We start from the raw sequence: 10,764 nt of genomic DNA on the forward strand, positions 1-10,764 counted from the left end.
TCCATGGGAAGGAAGTAGAGCTGCATTTTAGCTTATATTTATGTGGTTCTCCTACTTCACCTATGCTTAGGGCTTCTGTGAGATCTGTCATTGCTCAGCAGAAAGGAAGGAAACAATGAGTCCTTGCCTGAAAGTGATTTTTCTTTTGCAGACACTTTTGATGAAAACAGAAATCTTGGGTCTGTCAAAACGGAACTGGATCTGCTACAGCTGAGGGTGGCAGCAGTAATTTGCTTTTCCTGATCCAGTTTGTTTCAGCTACCTGGTTGCCCATCCTGCTGCCTCCTTTTTGGTCTCAAACTGCTCTTTCAGTGCAGTCTGGCTGCACCTCTTGCCCCTGCAGAAAACGGAAACCCCAGGAGAAAACTGAAGCTCCCATAAAGCACTGCAGTGTGTGTTTTAGGTCTGATGGTTTTCCTGTGGTCAAAAAAAATTTAAACATTAAATTAAAACATCAATGGAAATGTGACCATACATGGACAAGAAAATCCACCCTAATTATGTGCATCCAATGTTTGCTGCCATGTTGTAGGAGTATTGGATTCAATCACTTTGCAGGTGATGTGTTGCTTTGACATTTGTCCATGCCCTAATACAAAGGCAGTAACTCTACGTGCTTTATTTCAGGATATATTGGAGAGTTCAGGTGAGGTTCTCACATACAACTCTAAGAAATATCACGGTAAAGACCAGGTATAGAAAAAGCTTTCACCAGTGTAGAGTTTTTGCTAGGAATAATACTTGGAGAAGATGATATAGTGTACTTTTATAGTGTACTTTTTGATCTGTCTGTCATCTCTTCCTTTGACAGCCAGTCTGATACCACCACATGATTCTCAACCAGATCAGAACTCTTCAGTTCTACCTTTCTTGTTTTGACCAGGTTAGCAAACTTGTGTTCACTGACCAATTTTGTGAGTTTTATTTTAGTCTCCTTTTGCACAATGATGAACTTCAGAAACATTTTAGCATGTGGATGGAGAGCAGGGATTGTTGGAGATCGGTGCAGCAGAGCCAAAGCTTGGTGGCATAGACTTCCATGTGGGGTAGGACAGATGAGCTCTTCTTCTCCAGCCTGGTGGCATCAACATGAGGACAAGCTGCAGCACTTCAACCCATCAGCACCAGTGGGAGCCACTCAAAATAAAAGGATCCTATTTTCCAGACAGTACTCAGCAGGGTCAGATGGTTGTCACAGAGATGGAGAACAAGATGGTTTGGCCTGTGAGTGTCTGGGGACACGCAAGGGCATGCACGAGGATGTGAGCTGCAAACACTCACAGTGCTGGGGACTGCTGTGAGGTGCCTGTTGTGGTGCTGGGACCCACAGGGCCGTGTGTGTCACTGCTGGGGCAGAAGGATGTGGCATCAGGAGGGGCTGAGCACCATGTCCTGCTGGAGCCACATCAGGGTTTCCAGGCAGAAAGCAATTTATCAATCTGTTGTGCTTACTTTCTCCTGACCTGTGTGATCAAGAGTAAATTGCCTGGGACAAAACAAAAAGAGTGAAAAAATGAAGGGGGATGGAGGTTACAGCCTTCCTGCTTGCAGAAGGAGGTTGTAAAATGGCATTGAGGGAAACACTGGGTCTTTCCCATTGTGGGGCTGCCTGTGCTCACTCAGATTTTCAGTGTCTGCAAATATGTGCTAGAGGCAGTTGACCGTTGCATTTTTGTCAGCTCCCTCCTCAAAGACAGAATTTGACATCCTGCTTCTCTTTCCCTCTTATTTGTCTCCTCCCGCCTCCCCTTCTCCCCTGTCCACATGACAGCCATAAAAAGATAATGGAAACAATATGGGAATAGTCCTAGTTAGAGCAGCTTCCTTGTGGATGAGAGCCACGTGCAGTAGCTGGGGAGGCTGTGAGGTCCCTTTGGAAAGCCAACAAGGGCAGGTCAGGGTGTCCTTGTTTCCAAAATCACTGCTGTGCTGGGACTGTACTGGTGGAGTGGAGCCTTTTGGATACCAGGCACTGGGCACTGTGCTGGAGGGATAGGGAAGCCCAAGATGAGGTTATTATATTTGAATTGGGTTTTGTACTGAAATGCTCTTTAGGGCAAGGCCATCAGAGGGTGATAAAAGCATCCTGAACTCTCTCCTCCTCCCATCCTGCCTTCCCAGCCCCTGCCAGGCAGGAGCTGCTGTGGATGGGCCTGTTGACTGTAGCCTGCTGGCGGCTGTTTGCAGCCAGGAAGGACAATATGCTGATTGCAGAATCCGGTTTAATTACTCACAGCACATGCCATTAAGAGAAATTGGCTCGGCTTTCTCAGGAGCAACACATCTGAACTGACTCACCTTCATAAAACTTGGCTCACATGCTAATTAGATGGCTTGGCTTAAAAAGATTGAGCCCCTATTCTGCCACCAGCTTGCAGGACTGAGTGTTATTTAAAGATCCTGGATTTCCTTATATAAGAGTTCAATTGTTTTTTCAACAGAAAAAAAACCCCAAAAAACTCAAAAGAGAAAAGAAAAAAAGAAAAAACTCAACCCACCCTTTAAACAGAATATAAATTTATACATCATTGAGTTCTTAATTTTCATGGAATTTCTCTCCCCCTCACAGACAGAAGTTGTATATACAGGATTTTAGTATTTCCTCTCCGGCTCCAGCCCCAATTTGAAGGACTGTAAAAGTTTGAACCGATTCCAATAGTGCGCGGTTTGCATGGTCTGTGCTACGCTGCAGAGTCAAAACAGCCCACACAGTAACAGACATGCAGTAAATCTTGGGAGAAGTGTTTCCTTTCTTCACACACACACACACACACACACACACACACACACACACACAGAGGATTGAAATTCAATTATAGCTTTAAAATAATACTGAAGTTTGGAGGCAGAGGATAAGAAAGCAAGGCGCTCCTCACAAGGAGGAACGCGACGTGTTTTGAAGCGCGATCGGGTTTCAGGGAGCTCGGAGCTGATGATAACGTGTTCAGCATATTCTGTGGTCAGGCTAGTGTGCAAACACCAGCTCATTATTACTGAATGATCACAGCAGTTAATTGTCTTTGGAGAGAGATTTAGAGTCCCCTTGCACTGTGTTTTTTGCCTATCCCATGTACTTTTTCACAGATCTCGGGAAGAACAGAATGTAAAGCTACAAATCATCAAATTAGCCTTTAATAATGCTGTGAGACCTGCGTGCACCACAAATACACAAAACTCTTCCTTCTCCTCTGTTTTTTTTCCCTTGCATATATTATAAACAAAGGAAGAGAGCAGCAGGCTCTGTGCCAGATCTACCCATGTTTTCTCTTTATCTTTGCTTCCATCACGTTTTTGACTAATTATATCACTGTGCCTGCAAGAGAGGGGCAGTATCATCAGATATTTGTAAAATGCTCAGCAGCAGCAGCAGCAATGACTGTGGAACCCAAAACAACCCAGGACTTTGCTGGCTGAGCATGAGGCACGTTTTAATAACAGAGTGACACTGGGTCAGGAGCTTGCCAGCGATGCTCACATCAACCCCGCAGCGTGAGGCTCAGCTGTTGTCCTCTGCTAAAAGGAGGCTGAGTTGTGATTTTGGAGAGGAGAGCAGCCCATGTTTTGCTGTCTCCCATGCAGGAATGAGCCCAGAGACTGGATGTAAAACCTTTAGTTTCTCTTCCAGGTCAAGAAAGGCTGTGAAAAGGATGTGGCTGAGAGATAAACATCACAGAATCATAAAACGGTTTGGTTTGGAAGAGACTTTAAAGATCATGTAGTTCCAAGCCCCTGCCATGGGCAGGAATGGCACCCACTAGACCAGGCTGCTCCAAGCCCCAGCCAACCTGCCTTTGAACACTTCCAGGGATGGAGAATCCAAAACTTCTCTGGGCAACCTGTGACAGGGTCTCACCACCCTCACAGTAAAGATTTTTTTTCTAATATCTAATCATAACCTGCTCTTTTTCAGTTTGAAGCCATTTTTCTTTGTTCTGTTACTACATGCCCTTGTCAAAAGTCCTCTCCAGCTCTCCTGCAGCCCCTTCAGGTATGTCAGGTTCTACAAAGTCTCCCCAGAGGCTGAACAAGCTGAACAAGCTGATCTGTCTCCACGGGGTAGATGCTCCAGCCCTCTGGGCATCTCCATTTCTTCCTCTGGACTTGCTCCAGCAGGTCCATATCCTTCTTATGTTGAGGATCCCAGAGCTGAACACAGCACTGCAGTGGGGTCTCACAAAAGCAGAGCAGAGGGGCAGAATCCCCTCCCTCAAGCTGCTGATCACACTTCTTTGGATGCAGCCCTTGTTTTGATGCAAACATGAGAGTAGGGAAAGCGACTGGGCTGGGGAAGGGGAATACAAGGAGCAGCAGCAAGAACAAGGAGGGCAGTGAGGAGGTAAAGCCAAGGAAAGGCAAACACAGCCTGTGAGCCCAAGAAGTCTGATTGGCTGAAATGTTTCCAGCTCTGAAATTCAGTGGTCGAACTTTGCCTTGGAATTGGTTGGATCAGGTGGAAAATCCATGGGGATTACACCCTTGGTCTCTTCCAGCAGGAATCAGCATTTGTATTTCCAGGGGTAGCTCCAGTGCTGCTTTTCCCACAATAGCACAGTGGTTTTTTTTTTTTTTTTTTTTTTTTTTTTTTTTTTTTTTTTTTTTTTTTTTTTTTTTTTAACACGTGTTCAGCAGCAAACCCCAAAACACAAAAAACCCAAAAACCCAAAACCCAAGGGAGCTGGGCTGTGGAGGATTGAGATTCACCCTCTGCCACAGAGACTTAAAAAATGCCTTTGATTAATGCATTTCTGGAGTATTCAGAAAAGTAGCCAGAAGAAAGGAGCAGATGAGCAACATCTCCACCCACCATGTGAGGTTTGCACCTCCACTTGAAGCTGTCTAACTGAAGCCTATGCTCCCCAGAATTTCCAAATCTGGTGCTGATTTCCAATGCCTTTGCTAACAGGATTTGGGTTTGTAGGCGAGTGCAGTTCAGTCCTGCATCCCTGTAAATTTGGATAGATCAGGCTGGAGGGTTGCACATCAGTAAAACATTACTGAAATGTGTCCCTGCCCATGGATTTCAGTACTGTCTGCTCTCATAAGCAGCCTGTTGCACAAGTCACATTGCCTGTGGCCAGATCAAAGACCAAGGGTCTTTCCAAGTATTTTGGGTATGTTTCATTCCATCTTTGGTCCTCTCTCTTTCCTCAGCAAACACTCTGCCATCCAGTCATTACTTTCACCTGAATCACTTGGTCAACCAAATTTGGCAAAACCTCATAAATAGTTTGGATTTTTAATGGATTTGTGCAAGCTGCTGGTGGGGAAGGCAGTGACTTGGTCCCCAGAATGAGGTCACAGGCCCCTCCACTGCTGGACAGTGCAAAGTGTACTGCTGGCCATATCTTTCCTGTCCTGGGAAAAAGGGGGAAAGTTGTAGGGAAAGGTCTTCAGGAAAATAGGTTTCATTAGGAAAATAGGTTTCATTAGGCCTGCTGCTCAATTTTTAAAATTATTCTATTCAGTTCAAAATCCATTGTTGCAGCACATTTAAAAATATATCTGTCTGGGGGGTTGTTTTGCTTTTTTACATCCTCTTTCCAATAGTCCTTTGGCCATGCTGGGGAAGGACTCCAAAAGATGCTTTTCTCCAATTGCTGATGTATAACCCTAGATGTGGTTATCTCTGTAAGACCAGGTTACATAACATACTGTTACGCTTGGGTGTGCTGACACGACAGTGTAAAGCATTCTCCAGTTAGTGACCCCTATTTTGGGGTCTTTGGAATGACATCATCTCTAACCCCACCAGAGCTGGCATGCAGGAAAGATGAGCCTGCATCAACATGCCTGAAATTTTAGTATTGTGTCCAGCTGCTGTCAGTAACATACCCAAAAGCTGAATTGAAAATGTCATAATAATTGGAAAAACACTGACCTGAATTTTTTCCCCCCATATTCATTCACATACTTAGGAGTGAAAATGCTTTCACAGCTGATGGCTCAATGTAGACTGGTTTCCATGCACCCCACAGCTCTGAGAATCCCAATGGATATGTAATTGTCTGAGCCATTTTGGGTCACCAAGCAGACAGGTTATTTCAGTCACTGCACATTAAACTTCTGGGAGCCTCTAAAGTGAGGATTTGCTGCCACATAAAACTGCTGTGGGATGGGCTTGGGAGCCAGGATTTGGTAGTATTTCATCAGAGCATTTCCAAGCAAGGGCACCAGAGCCATTAGGGGTTTTGGGACAGACTGGACCAGAGTGGTGGGGAAAACAAGTCCCTTTGCTAATGGAGCAACCTTTTTTTTAGCTTCCTGTTCAGAATGATGCCCATAAGACATTGCCTGAGGACAGAAGGTCTCATCTACCACATGGGCAGAACAAGAGAAGAGGGCTCTATTATTCAAAGTTCATTTAAAAATACTTTGATGACTCACAGGGAAGGACAAATTAGCCTAATCTTGCCAGCTCTTAGTGGCTTTTTTTTTTTTTTTTTGGGGGGGGGTGGGGGGTGGTGGTTTTTGTTTGTTTTGTTTTGTTTTGTTTTGTTTTATTTTTGTTCTAGGAGTCTTCAATGCTCATCCAAAGGTGTGAACTGGGCATCCTGGGGAAGGGTTTGGGCAAATTAGAGGGACCATGGTGGGTGGAAGCTGGGGATTTTTCTTACAGAGTCTTTTGCCTACTAGGCCCCTTCATAATTTACCCCAGCTGAAGTGCAGCATCACAGCCTCTCATTTGGCCTCCTTTTGACTTAAAATAAGTGAGATGAGGGCTGGATGCTGGTGCAATGAGTTTCACTATTATGAATCTTGTCACAAACTGCTACCTACAGGTGCTATTATGCACCTGTTGCTTTTGCTTTTTTTTTTGTGCCAGAAACATGAGAAGGTGAATTCCTTCTTGTTGTGTTTAAGCAGAGGTCCCCTGGCCTTCAAATAAGCAAACACCAAAGGCTGCATCTCATACCCATTGAAAATTAGTGGTTTGGAGAAAGATATTTTATTGGGATGAGGAGCTGAGCTGTGAGAAACAGATATTTGTTTGTTTGTATGCCTTAGCTACTGAACCCAACATTTGTAAAAAATTTAGGTCTTACTCTGGCCAAGCTTAAAATTTGTAGCTTTATTTCAATAACCCAAGAAATAAAAAAAAAGGCATTCTTGTGTCAAGCCAAAATATTCCTTTGATTTAAAGAAAAATGTTTTATCTTCAGGCAGAGGATGTTCTTCAAATCTACTTCTTAGAGCTTTGTATGATGATACCCTAAAAATCTTTTCTGCCACAGAAGGAGAGCCCATGGCTTTCTTTCCAGCCTGTAGATTAAATTTCCCAATATTCATAGAATCATAGAATGGTTTGGGTTGGGAGGAACCTTAAAGGTCATGTAGTTCCAACTTCCCTGCCACCAACAAGGATGCCATGGGAAGGGACACCCTGTCCATGCCATATTCATGTTGATGCATGAAAAGTTTAATAGTGTCAGTAAGAGAAAATGACAAATCCCATCAGAGGCCTTTAACAAGGTCACTCAGATGGCACATTGCAGCCTGTATCTAGACTGGGAGTGTATTTTGCACAGAACTCACCAAACCATGATGCTTCCCACATTTCCTCAGCTGCTTTTGTGTCTCCTACAGCTCACCTTCCCCTGGGGGCAGCTGAAGCTGGGCCCTGTCATCCCCAGCAGCAGGAGGTGGTGTGTGGCCAGTTCAGGGGACAGCATGCTGTCCCTGCAGGGCTGACCTCAATAATTCAACCCATGGGGCTTTGGAAATGCTTAATTGTGAAGCTCTGTGCTGTGGTCTTGTGGTTTGAGGCAGGGAGATGGGAGATTTTCACATTGCCCCAGGAAGAGGAGGAAATCAAAGCAAGGTCCCTCATAGCCCAAGTGGATGTACTACCCATGAAGCTGTTGGGTGAAAGAAAGGGGTGTTGATGTGTGTAAGGGAGAAACAATCATAACTGCATTTTTGGGTAAACTTACTCCCCACTGAAGATAAATAGTCTGGCCTTCTTTGCTAAGTCACAGCCTCCTATTCAAATCTTTGGGTTTTCTGTTCACAGAATGACCTTTAATTGTGTTAAAGGCTCTGCAAATCTCTGTTTTGGAGAGACTGGTAGCTAGAATGGAATGGCTCCTTACGTAAAGCCAAGAGACATGAATAGTTCAAGGCAGCTGCAGGGATTAATGCTTTGCAGGGCAGCTCTTTGTCTTGGGCCATGGAGAGGACTGGTATTTGGCACTCGGTTTTGCTGCATATTTTATGGTCTGGAAGAGGTCTTAACAACTTTTATAATGCAGTCACTCCACAATGGCTCTCTTCAGTGGGGCTGAGAGCTCATTGGTAAGAAAACAAGCACTATTTCACTTTTTGCATGGGCATATGGGACAGGGTGCTCTCCACCAAGGAATTCCTTCCAGGTATAGGTGAAAGACTTGCCGCTAGGATCTGAGGTTCCAAAGGTCATGAGATTTAGGGTGGAGTTGGGAGTTTTGGCAAGATGACACAGGGTTTTGGTTTGGTTTCTGCTTTCAGAAAGGGAACATGCTCATGTGCTGAGCCATTGGCACAGGGTACTTGGGGTCTGAGACCATGACCAGTGCTCTGCAATGCCAGACCTGGGGATACAAAGACAACCCATAATAGACACCAGCTCAAGATATTCAGTGGTAAAGGAGGTGACCTTGAGCCTTGTAGGATGATTTGATCTCTGAGGCCAGTTGCTATTGTATGCACTAAGCCACTGCTGGTCGCTGCATTTTAGGCAAACAGAAAACATCTTGATCATACCTGCTAACTACAAAACCTTGCTGCTCTACCAGTTATGATACCAAATTTGCTTCACACTGCTTATTGCAGTTTATTTCTTCTTTCCAGCGTATTTTTGCTTTCCACTTGCTTATTACAGCAGCAGTTTTCTCTTCTGGGTCAACCTTTGCTTCCTAAGAGCTTGCAGCAAGTCCAGCCACTGCTCTCACTGAGATGGAGGGAGAAATCAGGTGCAACCTCCTTCTAGGCTATAGGAAATCTGTAGGGAGGTGGTCCCATTTTGAAATTTTGTACAGAGGAAATGCACATTCTGTGAGATCATACACTGTGATATCTGTTGGGAGGAACTAGAGATGCCATGTGCAAGGCTCAGCTCACCCAAACCCCGTCTGACAGGAAAAGGAATTCCTGTGTAATAAAAATTAAGATAATTGCCTGCGAAGAAATGTTTCATTGTCGAGGGTATTTTCATGCACATTAGTGGAGAGGAGGTCAAACTCAGAGAACATAAGATCAAGTCCTGGAAGAGATGACTGTTTTTGTTTGAATTGCCATTTTGTGGTTTTTTCACAGATGTTGTTTGTTTCTGGGGTGAGTCTTCACTTATTTTCCTGTGGAAAGCTTTAAAGTCCTAAAGCTATGGAAGCTCTAAGCAAAGAGACTATCACTGTTCTCTCCATCTATTCCACATCTATTGAGGAAAATATTCCAGATATATTGAAGAAGACAGCTGTTTTCTTCCAGTGTCTCAAAGGGCAAAGTTGAGCAGTTCAGCTGGCTCCATCTGAGCCCCCAGACCACACCTGCTCATCTCTGAATGTGAGGATACCAGGAATATGGAGTTAAAAGGAGTCAGAGATGGCTGTGGAGAAGTATCTGGTCCTCCCCCCATATCTGTTCTGATCCTGCATAAACAAACTTCATGTCAAGGGACAGTGAAAATAAAGGGTGATTTTTGTGTTAAAGAGAGGGAAAATTAAGAAAGGGAAAAATGTGGGAGGAATAGGAACTATTATAGATTTTTGGGCTTTTGTGGCTGGAGTAAGGGCAGTTGGGTGGAGGATGAGGACACAGCTGTGCTGGAGATGCTGTTTTACTCTTAGTCTTTCACTTCCCTATAAATACATGTAAATTCAGGACTACTGGGACTGGATTTGTAGTGAAGTTTGCTAGGAGAAGAAGTGGGAGATGGATTTAGGAGGGGAAAAATTATGAGAAGATGCCTTCAAAGTATTCAGAATGAGGAGAGATGTTCTTGCTGATGCTGGCCATGGGCTTGGAAGACTTTGGTTTTGCTCCAGGATCAACCATAAGACATAATGAAAAGGCTTCAGCTCATACATTTGCTTTGCAGTTGTAACAGACTTAGGAAAAGGTTCTTCCCCCAGAGGGTGGCTGGGCACTGAACAGGCTCCCCAGGGCAGTGGTCACAGCACCAGCCTGACAGGGCTCCAGGAGTGTTTGAACAATGCTCTGAGGCACCTTCTGGGATTCTTGGGTCTGTCCTGTGCAGGGCCAGGAGCTGAACTTCATTGGTCCTTATGGGTTTCTTCAGGCTCAGGATATTCTATGATTCTCTGATCACTGTGGAGATTCATTCTGGAGTGCCTGTACACCTCCATGGACTAGGACATGCTGGCTCCATCATTTCTTCACAGTGATTCAGAGAAGGCAGAGTCTGTACAAGATAAGAGACCCTCTGACTGAATCCCTTGTGTGTTAGGGAGCCTGTTGTAGCAGTTTGAGGTACCACATGAAATACACTAGATCTTTATCTGGGAAATAATTCCTGTCTTTTCATCAAAGGGATCTAAGAAAGAGATAAGCAGGATACCTTTGGACCAAATACATTATCTTCTCATCTACTTTGGCTCTGCTGAACATCAGCACTGCCACATTAAGAGCAAAGATTTGAAAGCAACTCCTCCTGTCTGCAAGCAAAGGGCAGTGATTGTGGGGTGGAACAACACCTGATGGTTGAGATCCTGATTAGATTAGCAAAAGCCCAGAACTGAGCTTCCAGACAACATACTGCTGACAAACAGG

This window comes from Zosterops lateralis, assembly GCF_965231275.1.
Source record: "Zosterops lateralis genome assembly, chromosome: 5".
NCBI lineage: Eukaryota > Metazoa > Chordata > Aves > Passeriformes > Zosteropidae > Zosterops > Zosterops lateralis.